The 21,819-nt window shown below is 45.4% G+C and overlaps 1 long non-coding RNA gene across 1 annotated transcript in view; it reads right to left on the bottom strand.

Moving 5' to 3' along the window:
* Nucleotides 1-21,794, bottom strand: part of LOC148118447 (uncharacterized) — a 37,900-nt gene extending 16,106 nt beyond the window's left edge. Inside the window, exons 1-3 of the long non-coding RNA XR_015736000.1 lie at nucleotides 19,535-21,794; nucleotides 19,280-19,398; nucleotides 2,166-2,232 (exon numbers count right to left, since the gene is read on the bottom strand). This is a non-coding gene — a long non-coding RNA (uncharacterized LOC148118447). The remainder of the gene's footprint in view (nucleotides 1-2,165; nucleotides 2,233-19,279; nucleotides 19,399-19,534) is intronic.
* Between the last annotated feature and the right edge of the window lie 25 nt (nucleotides 21,795-21,819).

The raw sequence follows: 21,819 nt of genomic DNA, 5'->3' as shown, positions 1-21,819 counted from the left end.
ATGCAGGGTACTTGACCTAAGTGTGACTTTTTCAATGACTGCACTATTAGCCCTTGTAATGCACAGGAACACGAACACCAACTATGATGCTTGTTCCCACATTTAAGTAATTTACATCCCTCTTCATAACTCTGGACGTATCAATAGGCCCCCTGAACATTAAAGGGTGTTCTTAAACTTGCTTTAAAAAAATGTTAAATAATTAAAAGGGACTTTACTTATTGCTATAAAAACTCTTCTCAAAACAGAAAAGAGCAAAAACTAAATACACAGTAGTTTTGGGTTTTTTTTTTTTTTTAGTCTGTTTACCATTGAATTATCTGACATATTATCAGTGATATATTTTCCACACTGTAGGGCTAAGTAGAGTCCAGGAAGCTTTCTCTCAGGAATTCTGAATAAAAATTCAGGGGTGATGAAGAGGGAGAGGAGGAGGGGAGGCAGAGAGAGAGGTGGGAACACTCAACCCTATCCATTGCAAAACAATCTCGGAGGGAACCTGGCAGCTCCTAGCTTAGCCTTCCTGTTGCTTGTGAATGCTTCCGGAAGCATTAGTTATTTTTACTAGGAAGCCAGAGGAGAAGGGCGGAGTCCCAGCTTCCTGTGAGCCTCGCTGACCCTGGAATCTTATGCCAAGTGTTCTAGCATCTGCAGGAGGCGTGAACCTTCCCACCGCCACCGCCACCGCCACCACCCCTGTCTGATGGCTGGTTGCTCTTCCATATCCTCCCACCTCTTGTTTGCTGTGGAGGAAGTGGCCTGTGGGTGGAGCAGAATCAACAGGAAAAACAGTGTCTTGGGAAGGAAGGAGATGTTAGTGACCCTTCACTAAACCACACAAGACTGTGTGTGCTTGGGGAGCCCTGGCCAAGCAAGGTTAGGTATAGGGAAAGGACCATCGGGTTATGGGAAGTGAACTTCACTCTAGCCTTAGTTTTTCAGCTGAGGAGGGGTCAGATGAAATTCTGCAGCAAGTCTGAATGAAAGCGCCTCCACAGTCCCAGACTTGGGGCTGCTCTAGGGAAACCTACAGCCTCTTCTAGCATCAGCTGGGTTCTGTTGTCTCTGTCCTGTGACCCAGAGGTGTGGAAGGGCTATGTGGTCCCTTATCTGACAGGTCAAAGGTCTTGGGGTCCTAGGGAACCAAGAAACCACTGCCTCTCCAGTTCTGCAGGGAAGTCCTGAGTATAGCGACATGGTGTATCAGTTTAGACTATCATTCCCTAGTGGTGAAGTTTCCGGGTGAGGTTCTTAATCTCTCTAAGTATCAATTTCTTTGTCTGTAGGATGGGTACAATTCCACCTTCTAAGAGTTGGTGGGGCCACTCAGATAGGGTTATGACTGCTGGCATAAACTCCAGCCCCTCCCCTGGACAGAGTCTCCTATTCAGAAGTGTCACTTTGATTTCTATTACTGTGATAAACATCACGACTAAAGCAAGTTGGGGAGGAAAGGGCTTATTTAATCCTAAACCTCCCGGGCCACACTCCATCACTGAGGAGAGTTAGGGCAGGAACTTACAGCAGGAACCTGGAGCAGGAACTGACTCAGAGACCATGGAGGAATGGTGCTTGTTATCTTGCTCCCCTGGTTTGCTCATCACTTTACATACATCCATCTTAAACATCCCAGGATCAACTGCCCAGTGGTAACACTGCCCACAGTGGTCTGGGCTCTCCCATGTCAATCACTAATCAAGAAAATAACCCACAGACTTGCCTATAGGCCAACCTGGTGGAGGCATTTTCTCAGTTGAAATTCCTATCTCCGATGACCCTGACCTGTATTGAGTTAGAGGAAAAAAACAAACAAAAGACTAGCCCGTTGCGGTCTCTCTATCTGGCATGAGTAGACATGGATAGCGTCTTCTCAGGAGAAGCTTTGCCACACATCAGACAAGCTCTCCGCATCTTCCAACACCGTACGGAGCTTTCTACCTTCTAGTTTATGGACATTGTTTTCTTTCTGCTCCCCTTCCAGGAAGATTAGTTCAGTGTTAGCGCATGGGCCACGTGAGAAGTTCGCCGTTTGACATTCCAAGGTGGCTGTGATGACTATTCTTGGTTATGAACTTGACCACACCTAGAATTAACTAAAATTTGAGTGACTAGACACACCTGTTGAGATTTTTTTTAATTAAATCATTTTCAGTGGGAAGACTCACCCTAAATAGAGATGCTTTGAGGTAGGAAGATCCACTTTAAATCTGGGCCACACCTTCTGTTGGAAGCCTATAATAAAGAGATGGGAGAAGGAAGCTTTGGCTCTCTGCCTGTTTGCCCTTATCCTGCCAGCAAGCCCATCCCTCACTGGCATTAGAGCCTACTTCTTCAGGATTCCAGTGTGTACTGAAGATCAATTGAGACATCCAGCCTCATGGACTGAGCAGCTACTGGATTCTTGGACTTTCTATTGGCATACAGTCATTGTTGGACTAGCTGGACTGGTGTGGGAATCCTACTATATATGTGTTGCTTTTATTGGTTAATGAATAAAGCTCTTTCGGCCAGTGGCTTAGCGGAATAGAGCTAAGTGGGAAAACTAAACTGAATTCTGGGAGAAAGAAGGTGGAGTCAGAGAGACACCATGGAGCCACCAGAGGAGAGAGACGCAAGCTGTCAGCTGGAACCTTGCTGGTAGGGAAGCCAGGAGCCTCATGGTAAAATACAAAATAATAGGAATGGGTTAATTTAAGATATAAGAGCTAGCTAATGCTATGCTTAAGTGATTGGCCAAGCAGTGATTTTAATAATATAGTTTCTGTATGATTATTTAGAGTCAGGGCAGTCGGGAAATGAGCGAGCAGCCTCCCTCAACACTGGACCACAGTCTATAAGCCATTCTAATAAACCCTCTTTTTATATAGAGAGATCCACTCCATCACTTCTGTTCCTCTAGAGAATTCCGACTAATACAGGAGCCTAGACTAAAGTCACACATGTAGGTATCTCTCAATTGTCTATTGGGTTCTAAAAGCACCTATGACTGACCAGGTCATCATGTGACACTCCAGGGGTCTCCGCCAGGAAACAGCAGCCCTTCACCCTCAGCTCAGACAAGACCTCTGCTAAGCAAAATTTATCCAATGGCCTTGATAGCGTGTGATACCAGTACTCAGGAGGCTAAGGCAGCATGATTGTCATGAATTTAACCCTAGGCCTCAGTTATGTAGTGAGTTTCAGACCAGCCTGGGCTACAGAGTGAAACTCCATCTCAAAAACAAAGCTTTAAGCCAGGCATGGTAGTACACATCTTTAATCTCACCACCCAAGGGCCAGAGGCAGGTGGGGATATCTGTGAATTTAAAGTCAGCCTGGTCTACATAATCAAATTCCAAGCCATCTAGAGCTACATCGTGAGATCCTGTCTCAAAAACAAACAATTCAAACAAACAAAAAACATAACAAAACAAAAAACTTAGTAAAGCAAGCAAACAAACAAAAAAACACTTTGGTTAAACAAATATTTAAATCCTGTCTCAAAAACAAAAAGAAAAGAAAAGACAAATATTTTTAAACCACATTGCTAGAACTTTGTGCGCTGTGCTGAAAACAAACTGCTGTGGTCGCACAAAGGGCACAGGGACAAAGTGAAAGTAATTTTAACAAGGCTATTTCTCTTTTAGCAAAAAGCATACACTAGAACTCAAACTGAGTTAGTGAACTCTCTCACCAAAATGACTGTCTTTTATCCCTGCCACTGTCTCATCCCACTGATGGGAGCCAGACCTCACCATCTGATGTGACTGGTACAAAGAGAGAGGGAAGATGCTAACTACCTTCAATAGAAGAAAGAAAGAAAGAAAGAAAGAAAGAAAGAAAGAAAGAAAGAAAGAAAGGAAGGAAGGAAGGAAGGAAGGAAGGAAGAAAGAAAGAAAATGTTTTCACTGTTAGCATTGCAAACAAGAAGTTTGTCTATAAGAACACGGGGCCCTTACAAATCCATGATTTGGAGAACTCAGGTAGTTTGAATGGAATTGGCCCCCATAATCTCAAAGGAAGCAGCACTATTAGGAGGTGTGGCTCTGTTGAAGTAGGTTTGGCCTTGTTGGAGGAAGTGTGTCACTGTGGGGGTGGGCTTTGAATTTTCCTATGCTAGGACACTGCTCACTGTGTCAGTCAACTTCCTGTGGCTGAATATCAAGATGAGGCCAGTATCACATCTGCCAGCACCATCATAAAGAACTGAATTTTTGAAACTGGAAGCAAGTCACCCCAACTAAATGTTTCCCTTATAAGAGTTGTCTCAGTATGTGGCCTAGAGTCTGGTCTTGTGATAGTTTGGTGAAAAAGTGGTTGCAAGAATTTCAGAAGAGACTTTTAAACATTGTTGAGACTGATAGATTATGGGGACTTTTGAAGCTGGGCTAAAAGCATTTTGCATTATGATATTGTTATAAGTTTATGGGGCCAGAAAGTGGAATGTGGTAGTTTGAATGCAACTGGTTCCCATAACCTCAGGGAGTGGAACTGTGAGGAGGTGTGGCTTTATTGGAGTGGGTGTGGCCTTGTTAGAGGAAGTATGTCACAGTGGAGGTGGGCTTTGAGGCTTCCTATACTCAAGATACCACCCAGTGTGTCAGTCAACTTCCTGTGGTCTGCATATCAAGATGTAGCCAGAAACGTGTCTGTCTGCCCCCTGCCATGTCACCTATCCCATCATGATAATGGACTGAACCTGTGAAACCGTAAACAAGCCGCTTGAATTAAATGTTTTGCTTGTAAGGGTTGCCATGGTCATGGCGTCTCTTCACAGCGACAAAACCCCTAGCTAAGACAGTAAGTCTGTCTATCCCAGGATAGTGTGCAAGGCCCACAACTCTGGTTTCTGCCCATCTCTCAATACCCCTTGCTCTCCTTCCTGTGTTACCCAGTTGCAGGAACAGGTCCCCTGCCACTCTTTAAGCTCACTTGGGCCCTCATGCTCCCACACCCTCAGCCTCACTGCTCCTCCCCAGACATCCAGCCTGTCTCCCAGCAGAGCCACGAATGTCCCTTTCCTGAAAGAGATGAGCAGTGTGTGTCTTCCCACAAAGTCAGAAGCCAATAAACAGCAATGACTTTACAAGGCACAGTGGGCTTATCAGCAATTTGCCAGATAATCCTCCTACTTTGGTAATCTGGCCCAATAAATGCTTAATCCCTAATATTTACTTTAATATCACACAGTACACAGCAAATACACCTATCTGTAAATACTTTCTAGGTGCAAATGTGGCTTGCAGAAGAAATACAAATTTAAAAGCTGGCTGCAGAGTTCAAGAAGGTTCAGAAGTCGGAGGATAGAAATGCAAATAGAGTCTGTGTTGATTGGACAGCAAATCCAAATGAGCCAGCAGGAAGAAACTGTTGCTGGAGAGGCTGGCTTGACAGTAACGATAACTTCAGCCTCAGGGACCAAAGGGCACACCTAAGCTGCAGACAGGAACCCCAGGTCTGGGTCCAGATGGTCAAGCAACATGACAGCTGAGTAGGCCTTGACAACAGCAGGACTAAGCTGAGATAAAGCCCCAGGGTCAGTTCTGTCCTGTCAGTCCTTGGTACACACCCATCATCAGGTGACAGATCTGCTTGGCTGTTGTCATTCCGGTGCTAGGTGTCATATGGGGTCTCCAGGCGAGAGTTATGCCCTCTCCTTCAGCCAAAGTGTACCATAAGTTCTTGGGCTTGGTTTCCCTGATGTGGTTTTAATATGTCCATGTGCCCCTGAGATCTTAGTTCATCCTGACATATGTACACACAGCACCCTTTCTACTCACACGTCATTTATTACTTTATAATGTATGGGTGGTGCCAGATGATGTTGTTTGTGGGTCCACCCTCAAAACAGAGTCAGAAGTTACTTGTGAGACTGGGCAAGGCACAGCCTGAAAACCCACTGTTTGAATACAGTATACCGTGAGGACACAGAGTACCAGGGGTGGGGCACAGCCTGGTCTCGGTGGTAATGTCCTCTGTTTGAGTCCTTAATACTGTGAGGGGTAACCTTTCTCTCCAGTCCCCCACATTTGATGTGCAGAACAGCAGCCAGCATGCCTCTAGTGGCCCCTCAAGAGGAGGGTGTCTCTTGACATTCCCCACCCCCCCCGTGAGAAAACTGAAAAATCTAATGGGTGGGTTCCCAAAAAAGCTATGAAGTCACTTAGGATGACAGACTCAGTCTCCTCCCTCTGGGAAACCAGCCTGCCCACACATAATAGTTTCTTCTGCATTCTGTTCAAAGAAGGGATTTCCCATTTGCCCAGGAGGGCAATGGGAAAGAAGTAGATGGAGAGAATCCACAAGTGTCAGTCATTTCTCTGATTCACAAAGCCGCTTTAGCCACACCCTCCACCTTTACCAGTTAGATGTACCTGTCTGCACTGCGCATCAGTATCAATGTGTTATAAGGTTGGGTTAAGTTTCTCTCTCTCCTCTCCTCCCCTCCCCCTCCCCTCCCCTCCCCTCCCCTCCCCTCCCCTCCCCTCCCCTCCCCTCCCCTCCCCTCCCCTTCTCTCTCTCTCTCTCTCTCTCTCTCTCTCTCTCTCTCTCTCTCTCTCTCTCGGTGATTTTCAAACAAAAGATCTTTAATAATGCTGGCCTGGCCACCGCAAGGATCCGAATGCAGAGAGTTTCAGGCCCTCCAGACAAAGGAGTCCCACTTTTCAAGTTTTCCAAGGAAAAGGGCAGGGGGTGTCCTATACCATAAGGGAGCAGACTTAGCTCCCGTGTGACCTGGGCTACCTGGCATTCATAAAGGAATGCTGTGTAGGGGAGCAGGGCTACCGATGTGTGACCACAGTCAAACCACGCTGAACCTTGGTTGGCAGGGTGGTTGGGCTGTTCCCTGAAAGGTCTCAGTTTGAGGCTCAAGTAGGATAATGACACAGGTTGTCCTTTTGGGTAAGAAATTTAAGATGTACCTAACACCAAAGGGAGGCAGCATAGCGGAGGCCCTGAGGGGAATGAGGAGAAGGCCCAAGAGGCAGAGTGGGGTCCCCTCTTACATGTCACAGAAGAGGATGGGGTTTCTGTGCCACAGAGGCAACTGGTCCTTAGCACTGCTTTCAGTTAGCCTGTCTGTGGTGCCTGGATGGCAAAGGAACAGGAGGCCTTACATAGGAGGGAGGGAGGAGTCACATTAATGGTGGCTTAGAGGCCTGACTTGATGGCACACAAGTGTGTCTTTAGAATATGCCCCTTCTGCCAGGCAGGCCAGTAACACTACTAGGGAGTGTGAGCAACTCAGTTATTACCTCAAACCTCGTGAGCACCATTATTTTACTCAATTAGTTGCCATGGATACGTGGTCAAAGTACTCTCTACTTCAAGATGATGGAAGGGGTAATAAGTTATACTACCATTCGAAGAGAAAGCTGAAGCGACCATGTTGAAGGGGCTCAAAGCCCCCAGGTGAGAGCCCCCACTGAACTCCTGTCTTAGTTAGGGTTTCTACGGCTGTGAAGAGACACCATGACCACAGCAACCCTTATAGAGGAATACATTTAACTAGGGCTGGCCTACGGTTTCAGAGGTTTAGTTCTTTATTATCATGGTGGAAAGTATGGCAGTGTACAGGCAGACATGGGGCTGGAGAGGTAGCGGAGAAGTTTATATATGGATCCACAGGCCAGGAAGTAACAATGACACACTGGCCAGTCTTGAGTTTCTGAGACCTCAACGCCTACCCCCTAATGACACTTCCTCCTACAAGGTCACACTCCAACAATACCACACTTCCTAATAGTGCCAGGCCCTATGACATATGCGGGCCATTTTCTTTCAAACCACCACATTCCACTCCCTGGCCCCCATAGGCTTGTAGCCGTATCAAAATGCAGAAATGCATTCAGTCCAACTTCAAAAGTCCCCACAGTCTCTAACAGTCTCGATGTTGTAACTAATACAGTTTCTGTGAGATTATTCAGGTCTGGGAGGCTGGGAAGCAAAGGTGCAGCCTCTGTTTACAAACTTATTTAAAAGTCTAAAGCTCAGAGTCTCTTCTGAGACTCATGCAATCTCTTTACTGTAACCCCCTGTAAATTCAAAATGAAAAAGCAGATCACATGCTTCCAACATACAATGACACGGGATATACATTACCATTCCTAAAGGGAGCATAGGAAGGAAATACTGGGCTAAAGCAAGACTAAAAACAAGCTTGGCAGACTCCAAACTCTGCATCTCCATGTCTGATGTCAGCACTCTTCAGATCTCCAACTCCTTTCAGCTTTGGGCTGGCTCAAGTAAAAACAAGGCCTTTCACACATGTAAGAATAGCGTAGTCAGGAACCCCACTACACCCAAATGCTGCACCTGATAACCAGAACCCAGTGACATCACTCACTCAAGATAACCAGACAGTCTTAGATGATGCCCACCGGACAGTCTCTAAGCAGAGACCAAGAGCAATGCTCTTCCCTGTGCATCTGGAGAGACACCACCTAGATGATCTGTCCTGTGGCTGGAGAGTCTCCCCGAGGATCCTGACCTTTGAATCAGAGACTTCTGTTAGAGACTGGACCTGCCCTTAGGCTAAGACAGGCACACAGGCAAGCAGCCCCAAGGAGATAGCTTAGGACCGTAGTTAGGAACCTTGTATAATAAAATCAAACTTTTGTTATATGAACTATGAGTATCTACCTTCTTGCTCACAACACACTCCCTGTTAGCAGTTCTCCTTGGCAGATATCCCATGATTCTAACATCTCCAACATTTTTGGGTCTCCAAGACAATCCAGGCCTCACCTTTATAGCTTCACACAAAGGCCTCTCCAGGTCTCAATTCAGGGACACCCCTGACACACCTGGCCTTAGCAGCTTTCCTTAGTCTCAGAGGAAGATTCCATAATTCCTTTCTTCTGCCCTTGACTCTAAAGCCAGAACCACATGGCTGAAGCTGCCAAGTTCTGCTGCTTGCTGGGACTGGGACAGGACCACCTCGCTCAATTACATCTTCACCAGATTTCTTTTTTCAATGGTTCCTTCACTGCCTAAGCTTAGCTGTCCTGAAACTTGATCTGCAGACCAGGCTGGGCTCAAACACAGAAATCCACCTGCCTATGCCTCCAGAGTGCTGGAATTAAAGGCCTGCACCACCACACCTGCCTCTAAATTTTTCTCTTATCCCTTTTCACATATTGGAAGCTTATGTGGGATACTACCCTAAGGTCACCGCTCCCTTTATCCAGTTAACATTAGGTTTTTCTTTACTCTGTTTATCACCTTGAGCACAGGGCCTTGCTCCACTCCACCTCCTAGTGCCCCTTTTCTCCTTAACTGTATTTGTATTTGTCCTGGCTCAGCTCGTTCCTTTTCATTACAGATCTTCCGAAGAGTGAACACCAGCAACTACGCGGCACAGCCAACACTAGGTTGTTTGGAAATTTCCTCTGCCAACACAACTAATTCAAAATTCCTCAGTTTAGCCTCTTTATAAACATGAATGCTAGTAACCACATGACAGAGTCTATACTAGGCTGTCTTGAGATTTCTTCTGCCAAATGGAATGAGTCTTTCTGTCTCTGTCTCTTATACTGTTACCTTACTGAATTTCGTTGCTCAATGAAAGTACAGAGTTTCATCTTTGAAAGCGTAATTCTTTGAAACCGAGGGGGCGTTGTCTTAGTCACTGTTCTGTTGCTCTGAAGAGACACAATAACGAAGGCAACTCTTATGAAAGGAAGCATTTAACTGGACTGGCTTATTCTAAGACAAGGTTTTTCTGTGTAGCGCTGGTTGTCCTGGAACCAGCTTTGGAGACCAGGATGGCCTCAAACTCACAGAGATCCGCCTGCCTCTGCCTCCCGAGTGCTGGGATTAAAGGCGTGCACCATCATAGCCCAGCTATGGAGGCCAGTCTTATTCAGGCCATCATAGAAATCCAGTTTTTGGGGGTCCATTGTTTTAATCTGATAGTCAGATTGAGGGACACAGTTTCTCTTTAGCAAATATTCATTTCTGCCAGGCTGGTTACAGTTTCATTCGAGTTAATGCCAGAGTGTGTGTGTGTGTGTGTGTGTGTGTGTGTGTGTGTGTGTGTGTGTGTCTATGAATGCTGAAAAGAAGATTCTAAGTTACCACAAGCTTAGTTCCCAGGAACATCTCTTTCTTTATATAGACCAGAAAATCTCAACTGGGGACAATTTTGACATCAGAAAACGCTGCTAAAATTCCTTTCTGGGGTAGATATAAACACACCAACCCCTCTTCCTATGGTCCCAACAACAAACCAGGGAACAATACCACCAAAGTTTACGCAGGGAAACCAGAGAGTTTATTGGGCTTATTTACAAGAGTAGTGGGTGGAGGCTTACAGGCAGGAGCATAGATGATCTCAACACAATCACACAGGCAGGTCTGCACCCAGAAGGAATGATAGCTTCCCCAAAGCTCCATAGAGGGAAGCGCTCTCCTCATTGGCTCCCTATCTGAGGCCATGTCCAGTTTGGGCAGAACTGCATATTACTTACTGCAATAATAATGAGGATATGGATACTCAGGTGAAGATCCCATTGACCTCCCGGCTTACCCCTTCTAAAACGGAAGGTCTAACAGTCAACAAGCCAAGAGGTGATGATCCTTGGTGGACATTCTTCATTGGACTCCTGAAGATAGCAGTGGCTTAACTTGGAGGATGACTATCCAACAGGCATTGTCTGGGGGTCCTTTCTATTGTTGTCACACTAGGGGGCTGGCTGTGGCTTACATCTGGGGGAGCTGAGCAAGGCTGCTGCAAAACATCAGACAATTCACAGGGAGGTACTCTCACAGCAGAGTGTTAGCAGGCTCAAATCAACAATAGCGCTACAGCTGAGAGATTACTGGAGAGAATGCTGGGAAACTGCTGTCAATTGGAGGCAGGCAAGCCCTGTGGGACACCTGGTTCCCCTGCTTATGTTCAATGGGTTCAATGGGTTTTATAAAGTCAATAATGAGCAGTTATAGCTTCAACAATATGGTTAATAAAAATGCCAAAGAGGGCCGGAGATATAGAACAGAGTAGTGCCTACATAGCGAGGCCCAGAAATCTGGAAGAATCTCACCTGGGGGTCTGCAGTTATTGGGGAAAAAGGGGTCTCTTTGGGGGGATCTTTCTTTCTTCCTTCCTTTCTTCCTTCCTTCCTTCCTTCCTTCCTTCCTTCCTTCCTTCCTTTCTTTCTTTCTTTCTTTCTTTCTTTCTTTCTTTCTTTCTTTTTGAGACAGGGTTTCTCTGTGTAACAGTCCTGGCTGTCCTGGAACTTACTCTGTAGACCAGGCTGGTCTCAGACTCACAGCGATCCACCTGCCTCTGCCTTCTGAGTGCTGGAAAGGTGTGTGCCACCACCGCCTGGCTCTTTTGGGGGTTCTTAGTCTTGTTAGTAAAAGAATTTAAGAACAGATTCAGAAGAAAGCATAGGAATGAACAAAATCAAAAACGAAACAGAAACTAAATCAAAACCTTGGGGCGGGGAGGGAGGGAACGAGCTGGAAATCTTGGCTGTTTCCCAGAAGAGGGAGGAGGAGAGGAGGAAGAGTGAAAGCTTGGTAGCCACAGGATGTAAGGGGGCAGGAATGACTGCCTAGAAAAGAGTAGGTCAGAGAGACGGGAAGAGTATGACCAAGCTTTGGCTAGTATTCAAGAGAAGGAAAGAGAAGAAAAGAGGGAAAAGTCATGTTTTATGGAGTCATTTAGGGGAGCAGGTGGGCTTACCCAACTCATCGTTTTCTGCTCTCTAAGTGACTGCGCTGGGGACTTCTGGGGGGGGGAGTAGATTATCTCATTGAAGGGACCACTATCTCCTAAAGACGTAATTACTCTGTCCTTCTCTTCAGCATGGCCTTGGTGAATTTCTTCCTAAAGGGTGGTCTCTTAGCCAGGCAATTGCCCGGCCCAGCTAGACTCTCGTGGTTTGGGTTGCTTGCAATATTAATACTGTTGTTTTTTTCTCCTTTACTCTTTTGGCTTTTTTGGGGGGTGGGCACCCAGTTCCCAAATAAATCACACACACAAAAGCTAATTGTTACTTATAAATGCCCAGCCTTGGCTTGCCTTGTTTCTAGCCAGTTTTTCTTAATTATCTATCTTTTGCCTCTGGGCTTTTACCTTTCTCTATTTCTGTATAACTTTTCTTTCTTTCTTACTCCATTGCTGATTTGTGTAGCTGGTTGGCTGGCCCCTTCTTTTTTAATTCCTTGATCTCTCTTCCTCCCCAATCCCTCTTTTTCTCCTTCTATTTATTCTTTCTACCTGCCAGCCCCGCCAATCCTTTCTCCTGCCTTGCTATTGGCTATTTAGCTCTTTATTAGACCAATCAAACATTTTTAGACAGGCACAGTAACACAGCTTCACAGTTAAACAAATGTAACATAAAAGAATGCAACTCATCTTTGCATCATTAAAACAAATGTTCCACAGCATGAACAAATGTAACACATCTTAAAACAATGTTCTACAACACAGAACTCCAGCCAGGACATCCAGACTCTACTCTGGGTCTGACGGGAATATCTTTAATGGACCTCCAATGTTTTTGCATCATTCCTTCTCCCCTCTGAAGAGAACTCTAAAATCCCTTAGGGCATGGGCTGAAACTGGGCAATGGATAGAACCATTTCACCACGAAAATAGAGAGATTTCTTTCAAGCTGTTCTCCAGGAAGGGCTAGTGTCTGGCTGGAGCTTCAGACCTGCTGTCACGTACCCCAAGCAGGGCTGCTCACTGAAGAGGGGTGCTCCCTGGCGTGCCTGGCTGGAGATAACTGCAGGACTGCTGCTCTCAAGGGCCCTTCCCAAAGTCTGTCAGCCGAATTGGTGTCTATCAAGGCCCTTTCCCAGGCCCTCCTAACTGCCTTCTAGCCCCTGCTCTCAATACATAGCAGTAAAAAGGAAAAAAGAAAATGAGACGAGAGAGAGAGAAGCAAACACATCAAGATTTTTCTTGAGCTAGGGAAAAACGAGTCTTTGGTATTTTAACACGGAGACACTTGTGTCTGCCCTCATTGTCTATCAGACCACTGAGACAATGGACACCAAGACATTGGAATTTCCCCAGGAAACTGTCAAACCTTACAGGAGAGCCTGGAGCTGAGACAGAACTAATGCGTGGGACCAAACCTTAACTAGGACTGTTTATTTATGTTTGCTGTTTTAAAAAAAATTTTTTATTCTATTTTCTCATGCTTGCATGCACGTCTGTGCCCCTTGTGTGCCTAATACACTGGGAAGTCGTGGGCAAGTGTCAGATCCTCTGGAACTGGAGTTATAGCTGGGAGCTGCCATGTGGCTTCTGGCAGTTAAACTCTGGTCCTCTAAAGAACAGAGCTCTTAACCACTGAGTCATCTTTCCAGCCCCTTGCTTTCTTTTCAAACCTAAATCCTGAGGGATGGGGCTGGAGAGATGGCAGTGGTTACGAGGATTTGCTGTGCTGGCAAGAGGCATGGGTAGGCCAACTGTAACCCCAGCAGTGGGGAAGAGGGAAGGCCTGGGTGGGCGCACCCAATCGGGGCAGTAAGGAAATGAGGAAGAAAGGACAGACACAAGGACACATGTATTGAAAAGCTGGGATCGTGTGGGCCATGCTCTGTGACAGAGTCCCAACAACAGCAGCCACCCAGAAACTCAACGTGTTTATTTTATACACCTGTCAAGGAGGCGGATTGGTGGTACCCGGCTGAACAAGGAGGTGGGTGAGTGGTACCCTGCTGAACAAGGAGGCGGGATGGTGGTACCCGGCTGAACAAGGAGGCGGGTTGGTGGTACCTGGCTGAACAAGGAGGTGGGTTGGCAGTAGGCATGCAGCTAAACATGCAGGGAGGCTTAGCCAGTCTCAGTAGGAGGTCTCTATAGGAGACCAGTCTCAGGCTGCAGTCATGCCAGAGGAGGAAGCTGTGGTTGCCAGTTCCTACACACACTGTCAACATTCTCACTCAGACCAGAGGAAGGTTTTGCCACCACGGCTCTGAGCCTCACCCTGGGGAATTTTTTGTCACTCCTATGGGGCTCTGGCGTTGGGGTCCTTGACATGGCTGTGCCGATGTCAGCATTCACTTACGGCTTCCCCCAGTCTCCACAGGCTTATAACATATAAATCAACCAACCAACCAATCAATCAAACAACAACCAACCAAATAATCAAATAAACAAACAAAGCAATAAGCCAGTCTCCACAGGCTTATAACATATAAATCAACCAACCAATCGATCAAATAAATAAACAAAAAAACCCACCTAAATCCCAAAGAAGGACTTGGAAGGTGTGTGTGCGTGTGCGTGTGCGTGTGTGTGTGTGTGTGTGTGTGTGTGTGTGTGTGCCAGACTTGACTCAGAGCCTTACAATTTCAGGAAAAGGAGCACAGTGGGCTGAGAGAAGCTGTGGCAAGGAGACTTGGCTGACCAGAATGTTAGACAAATGCCAATTTATTTTTCACTTTGCAGTGGTACTGGGATTTAATCCAAGGTCTGATGCACATTAGGCAAGAACTCTACCCCTGAGCTAAAGTTCTTTAAGAGGTTTGGAGGCCAAGGCTTCTTTGAAATGAAAGTGTCTATCAAACCATTACAGATGCTGACCAGAAAGGGACTGAGCCCCCAGTCAAGTTCCTCAGTTACTGGTAAGAGGCAGGTGCAAGCCAAGTAAACAGTTCTGCGGATGAGGTATATCCCTGGAGCCACATTGTCTACAGCAATTTCCTGGGTAATAAAATTTGCCACAGAGCAGCCCGTGCACAGAACAGGTAACAGTCTGTGACAAAATTTGGTACCTTTCACCTTTCCAGAGAGTTCACCTTCCCTAGCTGATGAGTTTTCTTGGGGACAAGAAACATGACAACTGAGTCTTTCATTTGCAGTTTAACTTAAGGCAGACAAGTGCTTCGCTAAGACGGGAGGGGAGTGAGACCTTGGTCGACACCAGTGGTTCTCAACCTTCCTAATGCTGTGACCCTTTAATACAGTTTCTCATGCTGTGATGACCCCCGATCATACAATTATTTCGTTGCTACTTCATGACTGAGGTGGTTTGAAAGAAAATGGCCCCCAAAGGGAGTGGCACTATTGGAAAGTGTGACCTTGCTAGAGGAAGTGTGTCACTGTGGAGGTGGGCTTTGAGGTCTCTTTTGCTCAAGCTTCCCTCAGTGTGACAGTCAGTCAACTTCCTGTTCCATGCAGGATGCAGCACTCAGCTCCTGCACCACACCTGCCCTCATACCACCATGCTCCCTTCATGCTCTTAACTGACTGAACCTCTGAAACTGTAAGTAGCCACCCGAATCAAATGCTTCCTTTCTAACAGTTGCCATGGTGGTGTCCCTGCACAGCAATATGAAAATCCTAACTGAGACAATGACTGTAGTTTTGCTCCTGCTATGAATCATATCTGTGTTTTCTGGTGGTCTAAGGTAACCCTTGTGAAAGGGCCACTCAACATCCAAAGGGATCGTGACCCACATGTTGAGAATCACTGATCTAAAGATTTCAGCATACCCTATGCTTTAGCTTGGGATACAGTTGTTTGAGCACCAAGCAGAATGGTCAACACAGCGCATAGGTGAAGCACAACTGTATTCCTATGATTACATGGGAAACATAGAGTCCTGGAAAACACACTGAGCAAACACTGGGCAAATGCCTATTCCTCCCAACTATGCCTTTTCTTATCAACTCTGAAGAATGCTCTAGATCTCTCTGTTCTCATCTCTAAAGTATCCACTGTTGAAAGTTCTGTGGGTCAGTGAACATTCATTCTGACCCTTCAGAGTTAGAAGCTGAGAAACAAAAGTCAATGGGCAGAGCCCAGAGACGTGTGAAATACTCACCTAGTGAGGGTGAGAGCTTGGGCTGAGTCCCCAGGTTTACTTACCCACACTGCCACTACCAGCAGCAGGGCTTGATAGTTTGGTAGAGATAAGATATTATCTTTGAAAAGGGTCAAGATCGTGATGGGGAAACCCGCAGAATGAGTGGACCCAAACTATTAGGAGCTCGCTGACTCCTAACTGACAACTGTGGAACCTGTATAGGACCGAACTAGGTCCCGTAAAGACAGCTGACATTCACGGGGCTTGGGCTGTATGTGGCAGTAGGACCAGGATCTAACCCTAGCGCATGAACTGATTTTGTGGAGCCCATTCTCTATGGAAAGATACCTTGCTCAGCATAGGCAGGGGGTGTTCCAAGAAGATGATGGGACAGACTTAGGTGACTTCCCAGGGGAAGCTTTATCCTCTCTGGGGAGCAGATGGGGGGTGGGGTGAGAGGATGATGAGGGGAGCAGGAACTGGGACTGGTATGTAAAGTAAATAAATAAATAAGAAAGATATTATCTTTGACTGGGCAGTGTGGCACACATCATTAATTCCAGTGCTCAGAAGGCAGAGGAATGTAGATCTCTGTGAGTTCGAGGCCAGCCTGGTCTACAGAGAAGTTCTGGGACAGCCAGGGTTACGAGATGTTACCTTTGGGCCTGGAGAAATGACTCAGTAGTTAGGAGTGTGTACTGCTTAGGATCTGAGTTTGATTTCCAACACTCGTGTCCGAAAGTTCCTAACTGCCTATAATTCCAGTTCCAGGAGATCTGTCATCTCTGGCCTCCAAGGGCATCTGCACTCACACCACACATAGGCACGTGATTTAAAAATATGGCTTTAATCTAGATGTTTTCATATGCATGGGTGTTTTTCCTGAGTGTATTTCTGTGTGGCTAGTGCCCAAGGAAGACATCAATCAATCCCCTGGAACACGTGAGCTGCCGTGTAGATGCTAGGAGTCAATCTGTGTCATTTGCAAGAACAAACGCTATTAACCTCTGAGCCAACTCTTCAGGCTCTAAAACAGTTATGGGTTTTTTTAAAAAAAATTTTACATTTATTCTTGATAAAAGTGATACCGGAGGGTAGGACTGAAGTGAAAACCCTCTAACCAGTCATTGGCACGCTAAGCCACCACGGGCTGCTACTAATGGTATCCTTACTCTCTTCCAGGGGTACCATGTCTGACACTGCACTGACCTTTCGTCCCCCTGCTCTGGAAGCAGAAGAAACTGAGACATCTATGTTCCTCCTGATGCTACCTGTCTGAGGGCGCAGGCAAAACACCTGCCCTCTTGACAGAGAAGCTGAAGACGTGATTTTCTTCAGTATCATCACATGTGGCTGCTATAGAGGATAGCGAAAAACGCAGTGGAGTGTGGAATGCAGACTCCAGAAAGATCTCATCCCTGCCATCGAGGCCAGTCAGTCAGGCAAGGCTAGTCAACTGAGGAAGTTGTGGTTTGGAGGCTGCATGAAGCAATAAAGCAAGGGAGTTGCTTTAGAGTGACCGTCCCCTCCCTCCCTCCCCCACTTGTTCTTTACACTCAGAAAAGCAAGAGGGGTCCTCTAAGGGGAATATTGAACAAACATAAACTGTAAAGAGTTTCTAATTAGGAAAAAAACAGCCAAAAGTTGTATATATTCGGTGATGTACCAGCTCTGTAACTCTGAATACTGAATTGCGTAACCTTGCCTTGAACTTTGACCTCAAGCCTCACAAAGACTGGAATTACAGGTGTGTACCAGCATGCTCGGCTGAACTACTTTTGCTGCTTTAGAGTTCAGAAAGTAGGGTGCTGTTTTGTGCTTTTAAAGACAGTCTCTCTCTCCACCCTTTACATTTAAGCAGAGTCATTGGCAGGGAAGTTACTGGAAACACACAGGAACAGTATTGGGGAAAGCCCTGCCCAATTGATGAACAATAGCAATTCCACTGAGTACAACCAAGGAAGTAGCCGGTTGTGTTGATAACACTGTGCTCTGGGTGCCATACACCAGCAAGGTCACACTTACCACCTGGTCTGCCACAGTCAATCCCAGATAATTGCCTTGATGGAGCAAGGCAGCAGGCTGTGTGGACACCAGAGGAAAAGCCCAGAGGGAAGAGGAAGTCACTGGACTGTGAGCCCAGTGTTTCTCTTCTCTGTACTGAGTCATCTTCTGGTAAGGCACCAGGAGAACACCTGCCCAAGTTTCTGAAACATGGAAAACCCCAGCAGCCTGGACCCCTGATAGATTTTATCTGGGGTAATTCCTCTCACCAACAACCCCCCCCCCCCCGTCGTTTCTAACTCGAATATGTTGAGATCCTTTTCTTTCTCCTGCTGGGAGGAGACACACAGATGGTACAGGCCCAACTTCAATGTGGCTGAAATAAGCCTATGCGGGGTTGCCATGAAGACAGAGGCTTTAAAAGTTCTTTAATTCCTGGGCAGCCAGGACTGTTACACAGAGAAACCCCTTTCTCAAAAATCGAACAACAACCAAAACAAAACAAGTTTCCTGATCCAGCAGGAATAGCTAGTTTGCATCCCTCCTGCCTGACCACCAAGTGTGTTTTCATTAGTCAAAAATGGAAGCTGAGCCAGGCATGGTGGTACATGCCTTTAATCCTGGCACTCAGACCAGCCTGGTCTACATAGGGATAAAAAGAGGAAGCTGGAGGCTCTGGGCAGCTTCCAGGAAATCAGTCTTTGGGGGTGAGGGACCAGGGAGCATGCTTGCAAAGCTGAAACTTTAGGGAACTGACTGGAGCACAATCAGGGTACAACCTGCAGCTCAGAAATCTCAGGCAGGACTGATTACCCCCTCCATTACAAGGGTGGGGATACATGGCTGTTCTTGGTAGAGTGACTTTTCTGGTTAATTTTGATCATGAATGAGATTCTTATATAATAACTAGTATTTAATGGGTATTTGGGTTGGTATTAACCTCTCACAAGGGGACTACTGTTTACCACATTATACCAGCGAAGAGTTAGAATGCAGAGAAACTAAGCAATATTCCCATTAGTCCTACTTAATATATGAACGATTCTTAGCTCAGGACAGAAACCAATGCTTTATTTTTCACGGTTTGTTTTTGAGGACTCAAGAAAGCATATGTTCTGGGAAAAGGAGTTAGAGTCATGTGAGTGACACCTTGACTTTACAGATGGAAAAAACAGACCTAGTCCCACAGTATGATCATGAGTGAGCCTACCAATCCCTGCTATCTGTGCCTCTCGTGTAACACAAAGAACCTTGCCAAAATTGCCTTTCAACTTTCTTGTATGGGAGGGAGTGCAGTAAAGAAACCGCCCACCTGAACACTCCATCTTGGGGGAAATTGTTTTTTTTTTGTTGTTGTGTTGTTGTTTTGGGCAGGGGGAGAGAGAGACAGACAGACATCCAAAGAGCCTAGAGTAGAGAGAAAAGGAAAGAGATTGAACAAGGCCAGGGCTAGAGAAGTGAGAGTGGGAAAGAATAGTGGAGGTAGCAAGTGACAGCGTGTAGGAAGAGAGCTCCAAACCTTTCTGAGGCTGGGTCTGGCTCTTGCCAAAGCTGGCCTTGTAGTCTTGATCCTCTAGGCTCAACTTCCTGAGTGCTGCGAGGATTACAGGCTGCTGTGACACCATGCCCAGCTTTGACCTGCTCAATTATAAAACAACAAAAAAAAATCTTTAACTGACTTATTTCATACTTGTATGACATATTTCATATTATGTCATATTATTTCATATATGTCATATTGTATGACATATTTCATACTTGTAATGTATATTACCTTTAAAAGTTTGTGTATTTTCAGGGCACCAAACACCAATGAAAATAGATGGCCCAGGTGATTCAACATCTCGGAAATGCCTCGTTACAGTTTGTGAGTTCTGCATCCAGGACAGTTTCAAGGCTGCTGTCAGAGATGATTCAGCTTCACAGAATACTCTAGCCAAGATGTAACCACTATCCTGAATTTTCTTAAGGTTCCTTCACAGATACCAGCACCCCCAGACAACAGGAAGCAGTCTAGAGAAAACAATGCCTATATTCCCAAAAGATGAATTATGGACATCTGTCGTCATTTAATGGGGTTTGATTACAAGTTGTTATCATTCATTGTAAAAAAAAAAGTTAAACAAAAGAGTTAAATTCAAAGTTCTCTTTATAAAGGAAAAGAGGAGTATATTATATAGGAATGGTAAGAAAAGGGTAGACTTTTGAATCAACTTTAATCTAAAACAACTATTAATCTCAAAATATTTTACATTGGTATGGATTTTGGCTTACTGATACAAATTTAAAGTTATTTTTGCTATACTATATGTATGTTTCTACTCGTTTGGGATTTGGTGCTTATGCAGCTCATTTAAAAATATAATGTATAAAATACAGATTAGTAGTTAGTCAACTATAATAATCAAATTTATAGTCACGTTAGGTATGTTTTCAAGGTCTTACAGAGATATATCTTAGCTAGATAGTTGATCTTCAAACACTTCAAAGACCTATAGAATATGACATTTAATGTTTAATAGCCGAAGGCTTTTCACGATAGTAAGACAAGTCTGCTCTTGTCAGCACCAATTTGCTTCAAAAGAAGATGATGGGAATCAAAGAAGCTCCATATGGAGTTTACTTTCTTTATGGAAAAAGCTAACTATTTGGGCAAAGAAACTGCCCTTGCCTCAAATGCTGATAGTATACTGTCCAAACTAGACCAGTAGGAAGCAAAGTGACTGCCAAACTTTCCCAAGACAAGGTAGGACAATCCATAAAAGTTCCTTGCTTCTCAAAATTGTCTACCAGCTATACTAGACCTGTAGGCCAAAGTTGGATGCCCAACATTACAGAAGAACATTTGACTGTCCAGGCAGTCAGGTGTCCCTATCAGTAGGTAATATTTCACCCTTCTGGTGTCTTTGATGGAGTTAAAGATTAAATAATTAAGCTTATAGTTTTCTTAATGATGATAAAATATGAGTTAGGTATAAAACTTTAGATTCACAAAGATAGATATTAGAGGATTTTCTCTAATTTTGCCAAACACAAATATTGTAACTGTTATGTTATATATAGTTTTACTATGTTAAAATCTTCTTTTTTAATTAAGCAAAAAAGATGTGTTATAATCTTTTTGTACACTGACGATGTCTTTGCTAAGGTACCTTCTGAATGTTTTAATAAAAGAGCTGAACCACGGTCTAGATGGAAAAATCCACCAACAGACTTATTTTAGAATAATTTTATGTATGTATTTGTGTGTGAGCGTATGGGCACAAGTGTGTGATGGTAGACATGTCTCTCCAGACAGAAGCCAGAAGGGGCCTCAGGCTGGCTCCTCTACTGCTTCTCATCTTCTCCTTTAGAGTCTCTACCTGAACCAGCGGCTCCCCTTTGGGCCTGTCTCAGCTAAACAAGCAAGCCCTCATGTCTCCCTCAGAGTTGAGGTTATAGGCTTGATATGCAGATGCTGATCTCCAAACTCTGTCTTTCTGAGTACCCAACAAACACTCTTAATCACTGAGCCATCTCTCGTTTATTTTTTGAAACAAAATTTCCCTTGGTAGCCCAAGCTGGTCTGGTACACCTCAGGCTTGCCCTCAGTAGACCTGCCAACCTCATTTCCTGTTTCACTGGGATTACAGGTACTAGACACTATGTCAGCAATTTATTTAGCCTTTTAGTTCTCCGCTAGTGGTTCCATTTTCTTTTCCTGTTACCATTTTTTTTTTCTGAAAGAAGTAAATAAGGGAAGAAAGTAAAGGGAACAAACAAAAAGAAGAGAGGAAAAGAGGAATCATTTGCCTACCAATGTAAAACCCAAAACTTCCGTCTGCTAGACGACCAAAGGCATCAGGCCCTCATCAAATATGGCCACCCAGGCCTCGCCTGCCAACACTTGCCCTTAACCAACATGGCGACCGCGTGTGGCGTCGACTTCCGTCGCCCTCAGCCTACCAACCCACCCCCGGCGACGGGGCGGCGAGCTTCAATGACGGCGGCGGGCTGAGCGCATGCGTGGCGGCGGTGGCGGTGGCGGTGGCGGCGGCGGTGGCAGCGGCTCTGGCGGCT

This window comes from Myodes glareolus, chromosome 22, assembly GCF_982192425.1.
Source record: "Myodes glareolus chromosome 22, mMyoGla1.1, whole genome shotgun sequence".
Taxonomy (NCBI): Eukaryota; Metazoa; Chordata; class Mammalia; order Rodentia; family Cricetidae; genus Myodes; species Myodes glareolus.
The sequence above is the reverse complement of the archived record's forward strand: the minus strand, read 5'-3'. Positions and strand labels throughout refer to the sequence as shown.